The 24165-nt window shown below is 41.4% G+C and overlaps 1 protein-coding gene across 26 annotated transcripts in view; it reads right to left on the bottom strand.

The window, feature by feature from the left end:
- Window positions 1-24165, bottom strand: part of atp2b2 (ATPase plasma membrane Ca2+ transporting 2) — an 824012-nt gene that overhangs the window by 345500 nt on the left and 454347 nt on the right. The gene's annotated exons all lie outside the window — the stretch shown is intronic.

The raw sequence follows: 24165 nt of genomic DNA, 5'->3' as shown, positions 1-24165 counted from the left end.
TGTTGGGAGGAAAGGGAACAGTGATGGGAATAGAGGAGATCGTGGTCGGAGTTTGGGGGGGGGGGGGGGAGACAGTGATCAAACGGTGGGGATGAATTGTGTTGGGAGCTGAGGGGGAATGGTGAGGGGAACATGGGGGAAACGGTGATGGGAGCCAGGGGAACAGTGACTGGAGCAAGAGGAATACTGTTGGGAATGGGGGGATGGTGATGGGAGCAGGGGAGTGAATAAAAATGGGTGTGGCAGAGGAGAATGAGGATGGGAGCTGGGGGGGGTGGACTGGGGATGGGAGGTATGGAGAACAGTGATGGGAGCTGGTGGAATAGTGATAGGGAGAATGGGGATAGGGAAAAGGGGGTGAATGGGATTGGAGGCAGGGGAGCAGTGAGGGAGGGGCAATGGTGATGGAGTAGGGAGTGAATGATAAAAGAGGAAGGTGGGAATGAGAAAGGGGTCAGGCAAGCAGAAAGTAAGCAGAATAGTGTTTTGTCTTTGCTGTCTTCATTCGATGATTCCTATCTTTAATACAGGCATCTCACTGTCAGTGTCATCCCAGGTTTTGGCACAGCATCTGCATATGTACAGAATGTGCTCCCCCTACTGGTGCAGCACCAATAAATGCATCCAAAGAAAAACAGCCTTGTGTCTAATCATATTCAGATAATTCATAACTTTGGCCAAGTTAAAAATCACACATCATGAAGGAGCGTCGCTCCAAAAGCTAGTGCTTCCAGTTAAACCTGTTGGACTATAACCTGGTGTTGTGTGATTTTTAGCTTTGTACAACCCAGGTCCAACACCAGCATCACCAAATCTTCAGGCATATTCGCTGTTGGCCCTTGGGATGATACCACTAGAAAGAAAAGAATATTATGTAAGAATAACTAAAGAGAGGGAACAACTAAATAGAGAGCACAAAGTGTGGAGAAATATTAAAAATGTTTCTGAACAGCTGAAAGCATTGTCAAAGCTAAGAGCACATTGTATATAAGCAATAACAAGCCAACATGAGGAAAAGAGATTCCAAGAAGAATTGGATCGGAAATGTTACCTCAGTAGCTCTTTCTACAGATTCTACCAGATCTACTGAGTTTCTCCAGCACTTTCTACTTTTATTTCATACTTTTAGCATGTGTAATACTTTGCTTTTATATGAGTGGAAGAGGCATTTCCATTTATACATGAGCCGAGCCTCCTCATGATTGCAACAATCGTCATAGAAACAGAAAGTAGGAGTAGGCCATTCATCCTTCTCTGCCATTCAAAATGATCATGGCTGATCATCCAAGTCAGTACCCTGTTCCAGCTTTCCAATTCCTTTGAGGCTTTTAGTCTGAAGTCCTATCTACATCTTTCTTGAAACTCTGATGATATGGCCTCAACAGCTTCCTGTGCCTGAGAATTCCACAGGCTTAGTATTCCCTGAGTAAAGAAATTTCTCCACATCTCTGTTCTAAAATGCCTTCACCTTATCCTGAACTCCTGATAACCCTTAGCTTCCTAGTCATCAAGAATGCCCTTCCTGCATTTGCCCTGCCTAATCTGTTAGAATTTTCGAGGCTTCTATGAGATCACGTGGTATCTCAGAAGACGACATTGTTCGAAACCACTGTGGATACCGTCCTAACTAATCCAGTCTCTCAGCCCACTTGCTTATTAAAATCTCAATGAAGCATTTCTGCATCCTCCCAACAGCATACCCTCCCATTCAGCTTTGTGTCATCTGCAAACTTAGATATATATATGTAGTTTCTGAATAATTAATATATATTGTAAATAGCTGGGGTCCAAGCATTGATCCCTGCAGTACCCTGCTAGTGACTGCCTGCCACTTGGAAAAAGACCCATTTATTCCTACTCTTTCACACAAATAAACTTAGTCATCATAGAGAGAAAGCTTTTATCATACCAATCTGCGTCATGTTTCAGAAGATGTAAAGAAATTATACTAACCCAATGCACCACTGCAGTCCCAAGCCCTCATTTATTAATTTTGGTGCATTCAATACTTAAATATTGTATTACTTTGCAATACAAACATTTCCTTCCATTGCACTTCTTCACTCAAGATTTAAAAGGTAGTTCCATTATAATGAATTATTTGTGTTAGGTTAGTTGAGAAGGCTTTTAAGAGCACACCAGATCCTTGGTTTTATAAATAGAAACATGGTATACCAAGCAAGGAAGTTAGGCTCAGCCTATCTTCGTGTTTGGCCCCAGCTAGAATACTCCAGTCAATTCTGGGCACTGCACTTTAGGAAAAATGTCAAGGCTCTTCGAGATAGTGCCAAGATTTGCTGGACTAAGGATATAGATTTATGTAATTGGCAAAAGAAGCAAAGACACACAAGGAGAATCAAATTATGCAGGTTGTTATGGTCTTGTTTGCACTGCTTGAAAGGGTGACTGAAGCAGATTCAGTCATAACTTTCAATAGAGAATTTGATAAATACCTGATCAGAAAATATCAGGGTGGCTGTGGGGAAACAGCATGGGAATGGGACAAATTGGAAAGTACATTCAAATATCTAGTACAGGCAGGTACAGTAAGCCAAATGTTCACATTCTGTGTTGCCTGATACTATGATTGGAACTTTATTCGTTTACTCTCTGCTGTCATGGTGGGCTTTTGTCAGGAATATTTTTCTCATGGGTGAGCTTTTCCAAGGTTCCTTCCCAGAGCACCTGCATTAACATTCCACCTCTGGAATCCAGCCAATTATGGAGACGGAATCAGATGTGACATTCATTCTGTTAAAAGGAGGATTTCGGAGGGCAGATAGCATTGAATGAGTTCGAACAACTCACCAAAAGCTGGGCTCTTAAGGTTATAGCAACCATAGGAATGAAAAGGGAGCCTGGGACAGTTGCCCTCTGGAACTCATTCACAACTGAAGGTCCTCCAACCGGATCTGAGAGGCTCCAGTGAACTGTGTTGTCCCAAGAAAGGGAAGAATTGGGCAATTTGTCTATTCCAGCAGGTGTAGATGATAGTGGCTAAGGAAGTCAGTTGCAGTGGTATAGTTCCTCCAGAACTTCCAGAGAACATGGCAGCTGGGTGTCCCGGGTGTTTCCAGATGCCAAGTCCCACAGTGTGGCACTTGGCATTCTCAGGTGTGTACATCGTTCATGCCTCTCTCTCTCTCTCTCTCTCTCTCTCATATACAACAAGCTCCTCAGGTCCCCTCTCAATAGTCATCCTTCACAGTCAATCCCAGCCTATTACAACCATGTCTCACACTCATCCTTCATACATTGAAGTTCTATTCTCCTATCCATTGGAGCCAATATGAACAATCACATCTCTGTTCTCCCCCCCCCCCTTACAGAAGGAGAAAGCATTCAACTTTGCAAGATGCAATGACTGAGAAGCTGTGGGAAGGGAGGGGAATGGGGCCTAGACTGTCCAGTAACAAGAGCCTAATCAGTTATTGGCACTGCATGCCCACTAGGAGGTAGGTCTTGTTGCAGATAGCAATGGTGATCATGAGAATCAGAGCTTCCTGTGGTAAAAGCCATGCAGACTCCCTGCATTAGGAATCTCACCTCTTTCTGGCTTTATCTATCCTTTCAGACCAGAGGAGTTACAGTTGGCTGAGAGAAAAGTCAGGTGCTTCTGCAGCTGGGTCCATCCGCAGCTGCTCGAGCTGTTGATAATAGTACAGCTTTCATTCTTGCCTCAGAGAATCATTAGCTGCTCCCGTGCCATGTTGAAGGTTGGTAGCGGCAATGTGCAGATCATGGTGAATGAAGTCTCCGTCAGATGAAGTGCCTTCCAAGGAATCAGAAATCACCTGTCAAGCAGTCACAGCACTCAACAGGAGGAAGTGCTGTACACAGGACTTTCTCAGTGCCCTGTCTGGAGCTCTTCGTGTTCCATGATCAAACCTTTCCCAGCAGCTCAGTTTCACTGAAGAAGCTCTTCTTGCTGTGTACTCACTCATTGCAAAACATAGACATAGTGTGGGCATGTGCACAGAATGAGAACAAATGTTCTCTCAAACAGGGCAGTACAGTGGCTCAGTGGTTAGCACTGTTGCCTCTCAGTGCCAGGGACCCAGGTTCAATTCTACCTTCATGCAACTGTCCATGTGAAGCTTGCATGTCCTCCCCGTGTCTGTGCAGGTTTCCTCCAGCTATTCTGGTTTCATCCCACAGTCCAAACATCTATAGGTTAGGTGCTGACCTATCACCTCCATCCCCACCCCCATTCACCCACTGTACTCTTTGCTGCCTTCCCCCACCCTCCTCTCTGACTTATCACCTCCATCCCCACCCCCATTCATCTATTGTACTCTATGCTACTTTCTCCTCACCCCCACCCTCCTCTCATTTATCTCTCCACTCTGCAGGCACCCTGCCTCTATTCCTGATGAAGGGCTTTTTCCCAAAATGTTGATTTTCCTGCTCCTCGGATGCTGCCTGAACTGCTGTGCTTTTCCAGCACCACTCTAATCCAGAATCTGCTTTCCAGCGTCTGCAGTCATTGGTTTTACCATGCTAAATTGTACCATAATATCCAGGGATATATAGGCTAGATGGATTACCGGTGGTGGGGGGGGGGGTGATGAGTCTGGGTGGGATGCTCTTCAAAGGGCCCGTGTGAACTTCATGGGCTTCCATACTACAGGAATTCTCTGATTCTATGATAAGAAATGAATCCATGACTAAAGAGGCTCGTAATTGCCTTTTTATTCAGATCAATCTGTCTCCCACCAGTTCCCACTTACCTCAGAAAGAAAGCAAAGACCATGATATCATCAGAATCCCAATCTGTGTTAATTTCTGGGGAGTTAACTTGCTGTGTGCACCAAAATCACTTGTCTGATAAATTCTCTCCAAAGTCTCTATTGTCCTGTTGGTTTATTGTTCAGAACAATAGTCATTATACTCATTTCACTGTTCATGAATTGTTTTGACAATTTTCTGGCTGATCAGGTTAGAAGCCAGCTAAAAGACAATCTCCCAAAAATTCAGTACAGAACATAACAGTGCATATTTCTGTGTCCTTCCATTTATTTACCTAGCGTTCAGACTGCAGCAACAATATTCATGAGAATAGAAGAGGTCATTAAAGGTGGCAGCTCAAAATTACAGTAATTACATTATGAATTGGATGCAGGACCAGGCTGCCTATAGCCACCACAGCAGTTGCAGACATGAATTTGTCTCTCGGGAGAAGATAAATGCTGCTTCATTGTCCGGGATTTTGTTTAGTAAACTTATGTATGGCATGTAATGATGTTCATTATCCTAGACTGCAAAGGTTATATTTTTCCCGCAGTACCTGATATAATCTTTCGATGAAAAGCTCCACTGAATTTCAGATCTATTTCTGTCTGCTACTCATTCTGATCAACACCAGTGTTTTCACGTACTTCTGCTGGATTTTTCAGCAGTGACCTTCAAGCAACCTTCATCTCTTACTGAGTGGTACGAACAGAGACATACTTAGTTTATTCACATACTTCACACTCCGTACAATGAGGAGGAAATGCAAGCACATATTTCTCAATAGATTCCTCCACAACTTAAAAATTAACATTACAAATGAAAGAACACAATAAAGATGAATTCACACCTTTTCTCAATAGAATTATCCCAAAAAATAGTTATTTTGCTTTTGTTTTAAAATCAATGGCACACTTATACCAATAGTACTTAGTTTCGTTAATCTTTTATTTTAAATATCCAAATCATTTAACTGGTCCTTTATCTATCAATATTGGGACTTCTTCGGCCATTTCAAGACCAACTTCACTTTGGAAGGAACAAGCTACATTCATCACTATCCTTTCAAAGAACATACCATCTGCCTGTTAAGCCTTAAATGTGGCATATTTCTCTCTTCCTGCATTTCATTAACACCCTACATAACATAAAAGTTACAAGTACTTACTGTGCTGCAAGGTGCTTTATCTAGATTTGGTCATCCAAAAATGATTTGAACTGAATGAATATCGCAGGTGGATAGAGTAGTGAAGAAGAGTTTGTTATGTTTACCTTTATTGGTCAGAGTATGTAGTACAGGTGTTGGGAGGTCACGTTGCGGCTGTACAGGATAACGGTTAGGCCACTGTTGGAATATTGTGTGCAAATCTGATCTCCTTCCTAGCGGAAGGATATTGTAAAACTTGAAAGGGTTCAGAAAAGACTTACAAGAATGTTGCCAGGGTTGGAGAATTTCAGCTATAGAGAGAGGCTGAATAGAGTCATAGAGTCATAGGGATGTACAGAATGGAAACAGACCCTTTGGTCCAACTTGTCTATGCCGACCAAATATCCCAACCCAATCTAGTCCCACCTGCCAGCATCTGGCCCATATCCCTCCAAACCCTTCCTATTCATATGCCCATCCAAATGCTTCTTAACTGTTGCAATTGTGCCAGCCTCCACCACATCCTCTGGCAGCCCATTCCATACACATACCACCCACTGTGTGAAAACGTTGCCTCTTAGGTCTCTTTTATATCTTTCCCCTCTCACCCTAAACCTATGCCCTCTAGTTCTGGACTCCCTGACCCCAGGTAAAAGACTTTGTCTATTTATCCTATCCATGCCCCTCCTAATTTTGTAAACCTCTATAAGGTCACCCCTAAGCCTCCGACGCTCCAGGGAAAACAGCCCCAGCCTGTTCAGCCTCTCCCTATAGCACAGATCCTCTAACCCTGGCAACATCCTTGTAAATCTTTTCTGAACCCTTTCAAGTTTCACAACATCTTTCCGATAGGAAGGAGACCAGAATTGCACACAATATTCCAACAGTGGCCTAACCAATGTCCTGTACAGCCGCAACATGACCTTCCAACTCCTGTACTCAACACTCTGACCAATAAAGGAAAGCATTCCAAAAGCCTTCTTCACTATCCTATCCAGCTGCGACTCCACTTTCAAGGAGCTATGAACCTGTACTCTAAGGTCTCTTTGTTCAGCAACACTCCCTAGGCCCTTACCAGTAAGTGTATAAGTCCTGCTAAGATTTGCTTTCCCAAAATGCAGCACCTCGCATTTATCTGAATTAAACTCCATCTGCCACTTCTCAGCCCATTGGCCCATGTGATCCAGATCCTGTTGTAATCTGAGGTAACTCTCTTCGCTGTCCACTACACCTCCAATTTTGGTGTCATCTGCAAACTTACTAACTCTACCTCTTATGCTCGCATCCAAATCATTTATGTAAATTACAAAAAGTAGAGGGCCCAGCACCGATCCTTGTGGCACTCCACTGGTCACAGGCCTCCAGTCTGAAAAACAACCCTCCACCACCACCCTCTCTTTTCTAACTTTGAGCCAGTTCTGTATCCAAATGGCAAGTTTCCCTGTATTCCATGAGATCTAACCTTGCTAATCAGTCTCCCATGGAGAACCTTGTTGAATGCCTTACTGAAGTCCATATAGATCACGTCTACTGCTCTGCCCTCATCAATCTTCTTTGTTACTTCTTCTAAAAACTCAATCAAGTTTGTGAGACATGATTTCCCACGCACAAAGCCATGTTGACTATCCCAAATCAGTCCTTGCCTTTCCCAATACATGTACGTCCTGTCCCTCAGGATTCCCTCCAACAACTTGCCCACCACCGAGGTCAGGCTCACCAGCCTATAGTTCTCTGGTTTGTCTTTACCGCCCTTCTTAAACAATGCCACCACGTTTGCCAACCTCCAGTCTTCCGACACGTCACCTGTGACTATCAATGATACAAATATCTCAGCAAGAGGCCCAGCAATCACTTCTCTAGCTTCCCACAGAGTTCTCAGGTACACCTGATCAGGTCCTGGGGATTTATCCACTTTTAAACATTTCAAGACATCCAGTACTTACTCCTCTGTAATCTGGACATTTTGCAAGATATCACCATCTATTTCCCTACAGTCTTCATATCCTTTTCTACAGTAAATACTGATGCAAAATATTCATTTAGTATCTCCCCCATTTTCTGTGGCTCCATACAAAGGCTGCCTTGCTGATCTTTGAGGGGCCCTATTCTCTCCCTAGTTACCCTTTTATCCTTAATATATTTGTAAAAACCTGTTGGATTCTCCTTAACTCTATTTGCCAAAGCTATCTCATGTCCCCTTTTCACCCTCCTGATTTCCCTCTTAAGTATACTCCTACTGCCTTTAAACTCTTCTAAGCATTCACTCGATCTATCTTGTCTATACCTGACATATGCTTCCTTCTTTTTCTTAACCAAACCCTCAATTTCTTTAGTCATCCAGCATTCCCCATACCTGCCAGCCTTTTCTTTCACCCTGACAGGAATATAGTTTCTCTGAATTCTTGTTATCTCATTTCTGAAGGTTTCCTATTTTCCAGCCGTCCCTTTACCAGCGAACATCTGCTTCCAATCAGCTTTAGAAAGTTCTTGTCTAATACCGTCAAAATTGGCCTTTCTCCAATTTAGGACTTCAACTTTTAGATCTGGTCTATCCTCTTCCATCACTATTTTAAAATGAATAGAATTATGGTCGCTGGCCCCAAAGTGCTCCTCCACTGACACCTCAGTCACCTGCCCTGCCTTATTTCCCAAGAGTAGGTCAAGTTTTGCACCTTCTCTAGTAGGTACATCCACATACTGAATCAGAAAATTGTCTTGTACACACTTAAGAAATTCCTCTCCATCTAAACCTTTAACATTATGGCAGTCCCAGTCGATGTTTGGAAAGTTAAAATCCCTTACCATAACTACCCTATTACTCTTACAGATAGCTGAGATCTCCTTACAAGTTTGTTTTTCAATTTCCCTCTGACTATTGGGGGGGGGGGGGGGGGTCTATAATACAATCCCAATGAGGTGATCATCCCTTTCTTATTTCTCAGTTCCACCCAAATAACTTCCCTGGATGTATTTCCAGGAATATCCTCCCTCAGCACAGCTGTAATGCTATCCCTTATCAAAAATGCCACTCCCCCTCCTCTCTTGCCTCCCTTTCTATCCTTCCTGGAGCATTTGTATCCTGGAACAGTAAGATGCCAGTCATGCCCATCCCTGTGCCATGTTTCCATAATTGCTATGATATCCCAGTCCCATGTTCCTAACCATGCCCTGAGTTCAACTGCCTTCCCCGTTAGGCCCCTTGCATTGAAATAAATACAGTTTAATTTATTAGTCCTACCTTGTCCCTGCCTGCCCTGACTGTTTGACTCACTTCTGTTCTCAGCTGTACCCATCTCAGATCGATCTCTTTCCTCACTATCTCCCTGGGTCCACCCCCCACCTTACTAGTTTCAATCCTCCCAAGCAGTTCTAGCAAATTTCCCTGCCAGTATATTAGTTCCCTTCCAATTAAGGTGCAATCTATCCTTCTTGTACAGGTCACTTCTACCCCAAAAGAGATTCCAACGATCCAAAACTGTGAATCCTTCTCCCATACACGGCTCCTCAGCCATGCATTCATCTCCTCTATCCTCCTATTCCTGCCCTCACTAGCTTGTAGCATTGGGAGTAATCCAGATATTACTAACCTTAAGGACCTCCTTTTTAAATTTCTGCCTAACTCTCTGTAATCTCCCTTCAGAGTCTCAACCTTTTCCTTTACAATGTCGTTGGTTCCAATGTGGACAATGACTTCCTGCTGGCCCCTCTCCCCCGTGAGAACATTCTGCACCCTCTCGGAGACATCCTTGATCCTGACACCAGGGCAGCAACACCATTCTGCTTTTTCTCTGCTAACCACAGAAACAGCTGTCTGTACCTCTGACTAACAAAATCCCCTAACACAATTGATCTCTTGGAAGCTGACGTACCCCTCATTGCATTCGAGCCAGTCTCAATATCAGAAACTTGGCTATTCACGCTACGTTCCCCTGAGAATCCATCACCCCCTACATTTTCCAAAACAGCATACCTGTTTTAAATGGGTAAATCCACAAAAGACTCCTGCCCGAGGTGCCAACTTCTCTCACCCTTCCTGGAGTTAACCCATCTATGTATCTGAGACTTTCCCCCCTTCCTATAACTGCCATCCATCACATTCTGTTGCTATTGCAAATTCCTCATCGCTTCTATGTGTCTCTCCAACCGATCCACTCAATCTGATAAGATTCGCATCCAACAGCATTTATGGCAGATATAATCCACAGTAACTCTTAAACTCACTTTAAACTCCCACATCTGACAAGAAGTACATATCACTGCAAAGGCCATTTTTGCTCCTTCACAATCTACAGACCCAGAAAATAACACCGACTTATTCCTCTACAAAACACTGCACTAGGTTAAATTAATAGCTATGGCTTTAAGTTTAATCAAAAGACTAGGCTGAGACTGTTTCCCCTGGAGCTTCGGCGGCTGTGTGGTGATCTTTTAGAAGTTTATAAAATTGTGAGGGGCATGGATAGGGTAATTAAGTTTGCCAATGACACAAAAGTTGGTGGAGTTCTGAATAGTGTGAAGGGCTGTTGTAGGTTGCAATGGGACATTGACAGGATGCAGATCTGGGCTGGTAAGTAGCAGATGGAGCTCAGCCTAGACTTCGGAAGGTCAAATTTGAATGCAGAATACAGGGTTAAAGACAGGATTCTTGGCAGTGTGAAGAAACAGACGGATTTTAAGGTCCATGTCCATAGATCCCTCAAAGCTGCCACCCAAGTCTATAGAGTTGTTAAGAAGGTGTACGGTGTGTTGGCTTTCATGAGAAGAGGGAGATTGAGTTTAAGAGTCGTGAGGTTATGCTGTAGCTCTACAGAGCACTAGTTGGGCCATGCTTGGAATATTGTGTTTAGTGCTGGTCGCCTCATTATAGGAAGGATGTGGAAGCTTTACAGAGAGTGCAGAGGAGATTGACCAAGATGTTGCCTGGACTAGAGGCCATGTCTAATGAAGAAAGGTTGAGGGAGCTAGGGTTTTTCTCATCAGAGCAAAGAAGGATGAGAGGTGACTTGATAGAGGTGTACAAGGTGTTGACAGGAATAGATAGAGTGGATAGCCAGAGACTTTTTCCCATGGTGGAAATGTCTATCACGAGGCGGCATAATTTTAAAGTAATTGGAGGAAGGTTTAGGAGAGATTAGATTAGATTAGATTCATTAGATTAAATTACTTACAGTGTGGAAACAGACCCTTCGGACCAACAAGTCAACACCGACCCTCCAAAGAGCAACCTACCCAGACCCATTCCTCTACATTTACCCCCTCACCTAACACTACCGGCAATTTAGCATGGCCAATTCGCCTAACCTGCACATTTTTGGCCTGTGGGAGGAAACCAGAGCACCCGGAGGAAACCCAGGCAGACATGGGGAGAATGTGAAAACTCCACATTCCCGCCTGAGGCAGGAATTGAACCTGGGTCTCTGGCGCTGTGAGGCAGCAGTGCTAACCACTGTGCCTCCCATGTCAGAGGTCAGTTCTTTACTCAGAGAGTAGTGGGTGCATGGAATACACTGCCAGCAGTGGTAGTAGAGTCAGATACATTAGGGATCTTTAAGCGGCTCTTTGATAGGCACATGGAAGATAGTACAATAAAGAGTATGTAGGTTAGTCTGATCTTAGAGTCGGATAAAAGGCCAGCACAACATTGAGGGCTGAAGGGTCTGTACATGCTATACTGTTCTATGTTCTAAATAGACAAAGTCTTCTCTCTGGGGTGGGGGAGTCCAGAACTAGTGAGCATAGGTTTAGGGTGAGAGGGGAAAAATGTAAAAGGGGTAACTTTTTCACGCAGAGGGTGGTGCGTGTATGGACTGAGCTGCCAGAAAAAGTGGTGGATACTGGTACAATTACAACATTTAAAAGACATCTGGATGGGTATATGAATAGGAAGGGTCTAAAAGGATATGGGTCAAGTGCTGCCAAATGGGACTACCTGGATATCTGGTCAGCATGGACGAGTTAGAACGAAGGGTCTATTACCGTGCTGAACATCTCTATGACTCTATGTTTTCAAGTTCAAATTTAGTTGTCTTGTTGTTTATTAAAAAATGGACATTATTATACAAATGTACTAAGTCTATAAATATCACACTGTTACTCAAGCATTGCAGGCCTCTATTATCCTACAATATTACCACACTACTGTTTAATCAATGTGACATACAGGGATCTTTACTTCACAATTATGTAAGGTATTACTACGTTCAATAAATGCTCTTGTTGCTTACTGAATGCTACCATTTAAAGGTCATTTGGACTGAAGGATAAAACACTATTTACTGCTATCTAACAGGGCATAATTTCAGATTAAAGAGTCATGCACTTAATACAGACATAAGGAGAAACTTCTTCTCTCAGAGGGGAGTGAATCTCTGGAATTCTTTACAACAGAAAGATGTCAAAGTTGGATTATTAAGTTTGTTCAAGGTTGAGATAGATTTTTAATCAGGAAAGGAATCAATGGGAATGCTGTAAATCAGAAACCAAAACAGATATTCCTGGAAAAGCGCAACAGATCTGGCAGCATCTGTGGAGAGAAATCAGAGTTAACATTTCTGGTCGCTTGATCTTTCCTCAGGTCCAGTTTCTCTCCACAGATATTGTCAGACCTGCTGCAGTTTTCCAGCATATTCTGTTTTTGTGCTCTTAATCATCCCAGTTCATAAAATATACCATAAAGATAATTATTTGGTACTGAGATATCACTGACATGGAGAGCTATGTGAACTTTCCCACTCAATCTTCTATTGTGTCCAAATACTCCTCCATTTTAATCAATGCCATCATACCAATGTTTAAGAGGTACTGTTAACTGAAAAACTTTGCAATTTTTTTCTCCTTTCTTCCCCAGACTTGTAATGAATCCATTGATTCCTCATTATTTAAAACAACAAGACCGATACACACTTCTCGCAAAACTGTGCACGTGTCTTAAGTTCCTTCTCCCATGTGGACCATGGAAATACACCCTCACCTAAGTTATTTCCTGAGATGAATCGAAAAGAACAATGGCATCAAAGGTTAAAACAAAAACATAAGCAACTATTGCAATTAAATGATTTTACAGACTGTTTATGTTGATTGCATTTTTATAGAGAGACTTGTGATGTAAGATAATGATGGCACACTGCTAGGCCATCCTATTTGTATTGTTATTTTAATTGACAGGAAGGAAAAATAAACAACCAGCATTTTTCAGAGGCACCAGCAACTCTTAATTATGGTACAGTGATAAATAGAGTGGCTGGCATTACAACAGAGCAGCATTTTATTTTCTATCAATGAACAAATCAATTGTCCTTTGAAAGTAGCACTGGTCAGCCACTTTCAATTATTTACCAAAATTACTATGAAATATTATCAGAGTCAGGGAGTTTTGCAGCAGGAAAGAAACCCCTTTTGCCCATTGTTTCTGTGCTGGTCATCAAACATCCATCTACGCTAATCTCATTTTCTAACACTTGGCCTTTAGCCTTGCTACAGCGTTCTGAGTGTCCATCTGGATAGTTCTTAAATGTTTTAAGGATTCACACCTCCACCACCCTTTTAGTCAGCAACTTTCAGATACCCACAACCTTCTGAGTGAAAAACCTTTCCTCAAATCTCTTCTAAATCTCCTGTTGTTACCTTAACAAAGTCGCCCCTGTTTATTGACTCCTCCACTAAGAAAAATGTTTATCCTGTTCCACCCTCGGAAATTTGTACACCTCAATCAGATCCCCTGCAGACTGTTCTATGGGAAGCAACCCCAGCTTATCTAGTCTTCCTCCATAGTTAAATCAGTACAGCCCATACAACATCCTCTTGAATAGTTTCTGTACCTCTTCTTCACCCTCTCTAGTGCAATCAAATCCTTCCTATAGTGTGGCAAACAAAACTATACACTGTACTCCAACTATGTCTTATAAAGCTCTGACAGTCTCCTCGCTCTTGTATTCAATACCTTGGCTCATAAAGACGAGTAACTCATGTGCCTTCTTAAACATCTTATCCACCTTGTCTACTGCCCTCAAGGATATTTGGATATGTCCACCAAGATCCCTCTAATCCTTTGTACTTCCGAGGGTCCCATAATTCACCATGTATTCCCTTGCCTCGGTAGCCCTCCCAAAATGCATGACTTCATGTTTTTCAGGATTAAATTCCATTTGCCACCGTTCAGCCACCATGTAGTCGAAGATTTTTCTCCTCACTATTTGCCACACCACTACCTCTGTTAACTACAAACTTACTGATAATACCTCCTACATTCATGGCTAAATCATTTATATACACAACAAGCAGCAAGGGAGCCAGCATCGAACCCTGGGTACGCCACTGGAGAGAGGCTTCCAACTTCCTGTCACTAATTCAAATTTGGATATAATTTGACAGGATCTTAGCTTCTTAATGAGTCTACCATACAAGACCTTGTAAAAAGCCTTAATTAAGGCCATATAGACTACATCAACTGCACTAGCCTCATTTGCACATCTAGTCATGTCCTTAAAAAGTTCAGTCAGATTTATTAGACATGATCACCCACTTACAAAGCCATGCTGACTATCTGTGATTAATCCTTGCCTCTCCAAGTGGAGAGTAATTCTGTCTCTCAGCAGTTTTCTAATAGTTTCTCTACATAGATGTTAGACTCTCTGGTCTATAGTTTCCTAGTTTATCCTTATTATTCTTCTTGAATAACAGTACCATATTAGCTTCTTGTTAGCTGCATTCCTCCTGTGACCAAGGACTATTTGAAAATTGACAATATCAGAAATGTCCTCTCTTGCTTCCCAAAGCAGCCTGTTTTAAGCTCTATCATACAGCCTCATTTGAGGAACCTTCTATGATATAATTTCTCCTTATTGCAACAATCGATTCCATATTGCAAGACCATTTTTTTTTCACCAGCCTTCCCATTACATCTAAAGATTCTACCTCCTGGAATACTGAGCTGCCACTCCTGTGCCTCCTTCAATGTGGTCTGTATGATAGCAGTGATATCACATCCTCTTGCATTAATTAATACTCTCAACTCATCTGCCTTATTCATAAGACTCCTTCCATTAAACATAAATGCTGTCCAAGCATGCGGTGCTTCTTTGTGCCTTGATTATATTTGTACTGCCTGCTAGACTGATTTGAATCTTCCTGTAACTAGTCTGTGCATCATCCCCTACTATTCCTCCACCATGATTCCAAACCCCTGCCAAATTAGCTTAAATGTGCATGAACTGCACTAATAAACCTCCCCACAAGGGGGTCTGTCCCATTCCTATTCAGGTACAACCCATTAGATTTCTACTGGTCCCACCTTTTCCAGATGTGAATCACTTAAAATAGAAAGTCATCAGCAGGCAACAAAAAGATTGCTGCATTACTTGCATCTGACATGGTTGTGACCAAACCAATGCATGCTTAACCTGCCAATTAAAGTAACCCACTGTTGTGATCAAAGGGCATGAACAAAAATCTCAAAAAAAAAGTTCCATATTTCCATGTTTAACGCCTGTGTTTTTCGTATAAAAAGAACAATGTTGCTTGACTCAAAATGGCCGAGGTAGGTCACATGATTGCATCTCCAGAAGCTGCTGAACACCCCCCAAGGAATATAGACCTTTGAACTAAAGCTGACACAAAGAACTTGGAGATAGGCCATCTGCCTGCAGCCAGCTCTGAACGAAGGAAACAATCAAACCCCATTGTGTTAAAATGGGCAGTAATGCTTTGGGTATATGCTCTTCACCTTGCAAAGGAAACTTGGATGAGGAAGGTAAACAACCTTCCAATTTACTGATTAAAATGGGCCCTCAGTGGCGGAATACCATTTTTGCCATATGACTGAAAGTTGAGCTTGTTGAATTGCTTCAACAGCCAATGCTGGCAGTGGGTTCTTCTGATACAATGGCAGTACCCCTACTTCAAAGGCCAGGTTCAAGATCCATCAGAGTGGGAAATGTTTCTCAACATGCCTGAACAGGTTGATTCAAAACACTTACACTTCTAGGGTACTAAGTTAGTTGCTTTTGACCTCCAGAGGGGGAGCAGGACTCCAAGCTGAGTTGTCTCAGACTTATTATCTCTGTTTCCAAGTTGCTGGATGGAAAGAGGTCTACACTTTTAATGAATTAAGGAAAATTACTGGACGCAGCTCATCAAAAGAACTATGGGACATTAATCTCCAGAAAGCTATAATTCATGCAAACTGATTTATAATATTTCTGGATTTACCAAAAGATGTAGTTTATGACATATCCCTTCTGCTGCCCGCCCTGCCTTTATTTCCTAATGTCTTTACAGAATAGTGAAGTAGCTCTCATGTGTTTTGTTAATAAATCTTATCTTTGATTTCAGTCTATGGTTCTCCTTCAAAAATCTGAATCCAAAAACCAGGGTTTGAGGATCATCCTTCGGCCTACCACAGTAACAGACAGCAGTAAAACGGGAAAGGATTAAATCAAACAATATCTTACCATTTCAGACTTGAGAGAGGAAAAGCAATCATAATTTAAATTCACTCCATTACCCCTTAGTCCGTGACACCACTTAGAACCAATTCTCTCTGATTTAGTGAATCAGAGTCCAAATTATTGAATATTAACCGTAATGAAACAAGTTTGTAACAGCAGTTCTCATTACAATTTGAAACAAAATGTTCTTAAATTTGATAAGTCTGCTTACAAAGAAAACACAATTTGTAACCATGATACATAGTGTCAAACTGGGATTCCATTAAGTATTCCACTAAGTATTATCCTGCACATTTGAAATGACCACAGTGTGACAACAGGGCCTGTGTTTGTAATACTACTCAGTCTGATTAGATATAAAAGAACATTACATGTAAGTAGACTTCCATCACAGAAACCCTATTAGAGCCCTCAATAATTAAACACTTCCTTTCCTTCTAGCATGTACTTCAGGGTCAAATTTAGAAGCGATCTGATGGCAGCTACTTCTGTTCCCAAAATAATTGTGTTGTTTTTACTTTCAAGTGAATGCAGGAAAAGACACCAGACTTTCTTCAACTTTTCTGCATGTAAGTTTTCTGGGGGACGTAGGTCAGAGTAATACTCAAGTCAAATATATTGCAGATGATATCTTTAAACCTAACAAGGGAAAACAAAACTTCAGTTATACATTCAAAAGCTGCTTGTTAAAGAATTGGCATAAGTTTAGTACATTATGTCCTTCCTCAGTATCGGAACATATTTCATGTAATGTGTGTGCCAGCTTTAAAGGAATTATTGCAATCCAGGCCATGATTATTGCATTTATCATTGTAAATTCCTACCCAAAATAAATTACTACAAAATCACATAAACTGTTGCTATTATCTCTAATCTTATCTAAAAGCAGGGCTCATTTATTCTTTGGTTATCAAATATTTATTTTATACTAAATGCAGATTTCAGCTGCATGGAGAGACGGGAAATTGTTTTCTTTAAAGCGAAGAAGTTAAAGGGTGGTTTAAAAGAGGGGTTCTGAGTCATGTCATATTTTAACAGAATAAATAATGGGAATTGAAGATTCAATTCCCAGATGACACAGATTTAAAATAATTTGTCAAAAAACAAGGGATGAAATTAGGAAAAATATTTTTATGCAATGAGATTTGAAATGCACTTCTTAAAAAAAAAAGAAATCCTACAACAGCAGATTATAGCCCAACAGGTTTATGTGGAAGTACTCGTTTTCGGAGTGTTGCTCCTTCATCAGGTAGCTCCATATAAACCTGTTGGACTATAACCTGGTGTTGTGTGATTTTTAACTTTGTCCAAACGTGTCCAACACTGGCTCCTCCACATCATTAAAAAAAGTACTGGAAGCAGATTCAATAATATCTTGCAAAAGGGAATCAGTTAAATACTGGAAAAATCATGGGGAAAGACAGGGAAGATAGACCTCGTTAATGTAAAAGCAAAATACTGCAGATTCTGGAAATCTGACTTAAAAACAATAAGTGCTGGAGAAACTCAGCCGGTTTAGCAGCATCTGTGGAGATAGCAACAGAGTTAACATTTCGAATAGGTCTCATTCTGGACTCAAAATGTTAACTTGGTTTCTCTCTCTGCAGACACTGCCAGTTCTGCTGAGTTTCTTCAGCACTTTTTTTTGGACAGTTAATAGTCCTTTCAAATCGCTAATACAGGCTCGACTGATTAAATGGCTGGTACAGTGGCTCAGTGGTTAGCACTGCTGTCTCACAGCACCAGGGACTCGGGTTCAATTCCAGCCTCAGGCGAAAGTTTGAGAGTTTGCAAGCTTTCCCAATGTCTGTGTGGGTTTCCTCTGAGTTCTCCAGTTTCCTCCCACAGTCAAAAGATGTGCAGGCCAGGCGGTTAGCCACATTTAAAAACTCAATGCAGGATTATGGGAATGGGATGAGTCAGGGTGGGATGCCCTTTGGAGGGTCAGTACAGACTCGATGGGCTGAATAGTGCTTCCAGGGATTCTATGCCTTATTTAGTGCCATATCATTCCATGATTTTGCAAAATACTTACCACATTGATAGAAATAAGTTTGATCCAATTAAGTTGTTATCAAGTGAAGCTATTTCCTGGTAGCAAATATAAGAATATTGAGTCTGACCTATTAAATTACTGTATACAGTGCAATCCCTACTCTTACTTATTACTCTCGGAGGAAAGGTCAACTACCTTTCTTCAATACATTATAACATGCTCTTTGTTTAGTTTTCTTCCACTGAAATACTGGCGGAATTTATTTTCAATTCTCAAATAATTGTTGACAGCTTTGGCTTAGTCATAGCTCTCTTGCCATTGAATCAAAAGCTTACGCATCGAAGGCCCACTTTAAAAGCTGATACTGCACCATCATGTCTGATGCTAAACCAGGACTTGCATGTTCATTCAGATGATACTGAAAAATAGAATTGTTACTTTAATCAATAAGTATCCCCTCAAAAGATGACCAGTAATAGATGACCTGGTCATTTATTCTACATTTATTTTATTCTACTGTCTACTAGATCTTGTTCTTCTCAAGTTGCTAGCAGTGGTGCCTACAATACAGTGATACTTCCAAAGTACTTCATTCGGCTGTGAATCACTTTTGAGATACCTTGAGGTCATGAAAGTGACCAGACGAATGCAAGATCTTACCCTTTCTGATTTGCCATATGCAAAAAATTTCAGTTATATAATTGTTTTGTCAAACAAAATTCTCTGAAAAGTAAATGAAGCATCATAATTTGGGTATCATGTAAAACATGACGAATCCACTGTTAGAACTTCATGCTCAATGGCCTGTGCAGGGAACATGTGAGCAACCTGGCTCTGAGGAAGTAATATAATAAAATAGGCTTAAAAAGAGAGAGAGATTATTATAACCAAAGACAGGAAGAGATGTTCTCTTTCAGGTTTTTCAGTCTACAAACAGGACTATACGTCCACTAGGACATCAAGTCACTTTTATAGCGTCATAGACAACACAAACAGACCCTTCGATCCAACCCGTCCATGTCAACCAGGTTTCCTAAACTAAACTCGTGTTCGGTCTATATCGCTCTAAAACTTACCTATTCATGTATCTATCGAAATAGTCTTTGAAATGCTGTAACTGTACCTACACCTACCACTTTCTTTGGCAGTTCATTCCATGCACGCACCACCCTCTGCATGAAAAAGTTGCCCCTCAGATCCTGATTAAATCTTTCCACTTCACCTTAAAACTGTGCCTTCTCGTTTCCAACTCCCCTATCCTAGGGGAAAGACCTTTGCCATTCACCTTGTTTATGTCCTCATGATGTTATAATCTGCTTTCAGGTCAACCCTCAACCTTTTATGCTCCAGAGAAAAAAAGTCTCAGCCTACCTTGCCTCTCCGTATAACTCAAACCCTCCAGTCATGGTAACATCCTGATAAATCTCTTCTGCACCCTCTCCAATTTAATGATATCCTTCCTATAACAGGGCAACCAGACCTGTATACAGTTTTCCAAAAGTGGCCTCACCAAAGTCCTGTACAACTACAGCAGGACTATATTCACTCAGTGCTCTGACCAATGAAGGCAAGCATGCCAAATGTCTTCTTCACCACACAGTCTACCTGTTTTGCCACTTTCGAGGAACTAAGCACCTGAACCCTTAGGTCTCACTGTTCGACAACACTCCCCAGAGCACTACCATTAACTGAGTAAGTCCTGCTCTGGTTTGACTTACAAAATGCAACACCTCACATTTATCTGAATTAACCTCCATCTGCCATTCCTTGGTCCATTCCATTAAGATCCCGTTGTACTCTCAGATGACTTTCTTACCTGTCCACTATCCCACCAATTTTGGTGTCACCCCCAAACTTACTAACCATGCTTCCTACACACACACAAACAAACCACAGTGGACCTAGAACCGATCCTTGCAGCACACCCCTGGTCACAAGCCTCCAGTCCAAACAAATCTCTCCCACCAGCCTCCGCCTTCTACCATCAAGCCAATTTTTATATCTAATTGGCCAGCTTTCTCTAGATCCAATGTGATCTAACTTCACTAACCAGTCTACCATACAGAAGCTTGTCGAAGGCCTTAAAAATGTCCATGGAAACAACATCTACCGCTCTACCCTCATCTATCTGCTTGGTCATGTCCTCAAATAACTCAATCATGTTTGTGAAATATGACTTCCCATGCAGAAAGCCATGCTGATTATCCCTTATTAATCCTTGCCTCTTAGAAAGCCCTTGATAAGCTATCCATCACTGACCTCAGGCTCACCAGTGCCCTTGGCTTTTCTTAAATAAGGGCATAACATTAGCCACCCTCCAGTCTTCCAGCACCTCCATTTTGGCTGTAGATGACAACAATATCTCTGCTAGGGGCCCCAAAATTTCTTTCCTAGCTTCTTGCAATATCCTATGATTTTTTCTGGAGCTTGGGTTAAGAATCTAATTGAGCATTGAATCTGCACACTAATATTAGTGGATTATCATATTTTAAACAGTTAGAGATTCTGCTAATCTGTTCCCCACATTTTCATCAGCTTTCAAAGTGAAAATTTGAGGGATGCCAAAAAAATCATGTGTAGAATAAAAAAAATCCTCAGTTAGCAAGCTGTTCCTCTCAGGAGAGAAGCAATTTGTTCGGTGTTCCAACAGCAGTATGGAACAAGCTGCCAGAGGAAGTGGTGAAGGCTGGTACAATTACAACTTTTAAAAGGCATTTGGATGGGTGTATGAATGGGAAGGGTTTAGAAGGATATGGACCAAATAAAACTAGGTTAATGTAGGATACCTGGTTGGCATGGATGAATTGGACTGAAGGGTTAATTTCCATGCTGTACATCTCTATGACTTAGTCATGTCACATTAAACAACTAACTTCTGATAGCAGATCAATTGGCATTCACATACAGCAGTGATATGAAACTAGAATTGTGCGGGTTCAAAATTAATGTTTTTTTCACCCAATGTTTCCTAAATTCACTCAAAAGGAATATATATATATAATATATATATGAAATTAAATCCCATGATTCTATTTTTGAAATATCGTATAGACTTTCTTCGGTGTTGACCTCCTCCAGCTTTACAACTACTCACCCCTACTCTCAAGATCTCTCTGCACTTCCAATTCTGCCTGTTGTCTATTCATAATTTTTATCATTATATTAGTGGCTATGCCTTCAGCTCCCTAGGACGTAAGCTTTAGAATTTCGTCTTTGCCTCTCTTTCTTCCCATAAAGTTCTTTGCATTCTGTTTTGGTCAACCTTTTGGTCATCTGAACTGATATTTCCTTACACGACATGACAACATTGACATGAAGCACGCTGGGATGTTTAACTAAATTAAAAGGTGCTTTACAATTGCAAGTTGTTCTTGGAAACAGTATATGACTTCTAGCATCCATTATATTTTGCATTAATATTTTTTCTTATTCTGAAGAGTCACCAATGGGTGTAGCCCTAAATAGCTACACCTACTGAAGACCTCCTGTACACGGCATCTTTTCATGGGAGCACTCTTCACTGCTGATAACAACATTTACCCGCTCCAAATCCATACTGTGTAAATAGAAAAATTATGTCAGGTCTACAGTATCTTTTACTAAAGAGAGTTAGAGAGAATGCCAACAAGTGAGAATGAGCCCCACCATGTATTTTTGTTCTTATGTCCTGAATCTTAATTTATTTTCCTAATCAATGCTTTATTCCTAATGTTCTTAAACCCTGCTTTATGAAAAATTACTTGATTAATTCACTGGCTGTATACAACTAATGGGCTTTTTGAAAAGAAAATGTCAAAATGTGCATTCAAATGATGTATTCATGTGAAAGGTGACTACACGTGGACATTAATGGATGTCTACACTGCAAGACCATTAAATGAAGCTTACCCATCTGCAAGAGCCTACCAAACACAATAACCTTCAGGCAGTGCAAAAGCAAAATCATAACTCCTATCCACTTTACAGGCCATCCATGCTCAAATGGATAAAGGATATTCACATCAGACAAATGACTCTTGCTCAGAGAGGAAATCCTCAGCCATAAACTCATTAATTCATAGCTGGAACACACTAGCCATTGCTATATTTTGGTCTCCGAGTAGCTGGAGATACAGGGACACGTCAACTAATCCTGTTTATTAAAGTATCTGTTTTCTCTGTAGGTCAGGACAAGCGCATGCGACAACGAAAAAATAAGAACCTTCTACAGGTTTCTGTATCTCTCCAGCCAACTTGCAAATTTCAAAATCTGTCTGATATTTATTGACTCTCCATGTACTGCAGACATTTTGAAGCTAATTCACTCCAGCAGCTGCTATCTTCAAAAGAACAGATAAATCATTCATCTACATCTTTGAACTGCCTTGCTGCATACTTCAGGAGGACCATCGACATCAACCTTATATCAGCCAAGTTACCACTTTCAAAGGCATTATACCCTTTTATTTTATTGGACTTTATGTTGCTCCACCCATCCTCTCACTCTGTAATTTTCTGTGTGTCGAACTTTTAAGCATGTGCTACCCTTTGGAACATTTGTACTATTTTCTTAGGCTGCATTAAGTACAATAAATAATCAAAGAATCCTTATAGCGTAGATCCAGGTCATTTGGCCCAACAAGTCCACACCAACTCTCTGGAGAGCATCCTACCCAGACATATTCCTGGTACAGCAGGCTCATAGGGCTGAATCGCCGAGTCCTACTCCTATGTGAGTTTGTATGTGAGCAGTCAAACATTCCCTGAATTGCCAAGCCCATCTTTTTCAAACAAAACTACTGTGATTAAACTAGGAACAGAAAAGAGGGAGGTCATTTGACTATTCCTCACTCAATCAAAACTTTCATATTTTGGCACAACCAAGAGAGATGAATCAACAGCTTCAGAACTCTGCTTGCAAAGAAGAGTCAAATTAGACTTTTCTCTCTCCACAAATGTTGCCAGGCTGGTTAAGTTTCTCCAACACGTTGTGCTACTGTCTTTAAAAAAAATCCTACATGGAATTTTTCTCAATGAATAATAAACCTTATCCAAGTCAGGCAGAGTTTATTGGAACAAGGCCCTTTGTCTTCCTGAGAAACAACCATGAATTCAGCGATCTAAATTTGGACCAACCACTAGGGCCAGCTGAAAATCATAAAAGATTTTTAGCATTTTAATCTCTCATACTTTTAGAGGTGCACATCAGGCTAGAAGACAGATTATTAGTCAGATGCGTGAAGGATTATGTACCAAAGAAGTCAATCTGGATGTTCTCCAATTGGAAACCTTGGATGACACAGGAAAGCTACTCCATACTGAAGACCAGACGGGCAGCATTCAAGTTGGATGACCCAGACCTACAGAAAATCTAGATAGAACCTCTGCAAAGCCACCAGGGAAGCCAAGAGGCAGTACCAGACCAAGTTGAGGCCCAAACCAATCATACAGCCTCTAACCGCCTGTAGCAAGGCCTAAACAACCTTACAGGACACAAAATGAAGCACAGCAAGATAGCAGACAAATACACATTCCTCCCTGATGTGCTCAATGCCTTCTATGTTTGGCTCGAGCAGAATGCCAGCAGCATGGTGATAGCTCAGGATACACCTGTCCCTCGGTTACCACTGCAGACATCAGATTGATCTTCTTGGGAGTCAACCCAAGGAAAAGGATTGACCCGAATCCCTGGCTGTGCACTTCGACCCTCTGTGGACCAACTGGTGGAGGTATTCAATGACAGCTTCAACCTCTCCCTCCTACAAACCCTAGTCCCCATCTGCTTCAAGAAGACCATCATCATCCCAGTACCTAAGAAAGCACATGCAATGTGTCTTAGTAATTACTGCCCTGTGGCTCTGACCTCT

This window comes from Chiloscyllium punctatum, chromosome 12 (assembly GCF_047496795.1).
Source record: "Chiloscyllium punctatum isolate Juve2018m chromosome 12, sChiPun1.3, whole genome shotgun sequence".
NCBI lineage: Eukaryota > Metazoa > Chordata > Chondrichthyes > Orectolobiformes > Hemiscylliidae > Chiloscyllium > Chiloscyllium punctatum.
The sequence above is the reverse complement of the archived record's forward strand: the minus strand, read 5'-3'. Positions and strand labels throughout refer to the sequence as shown.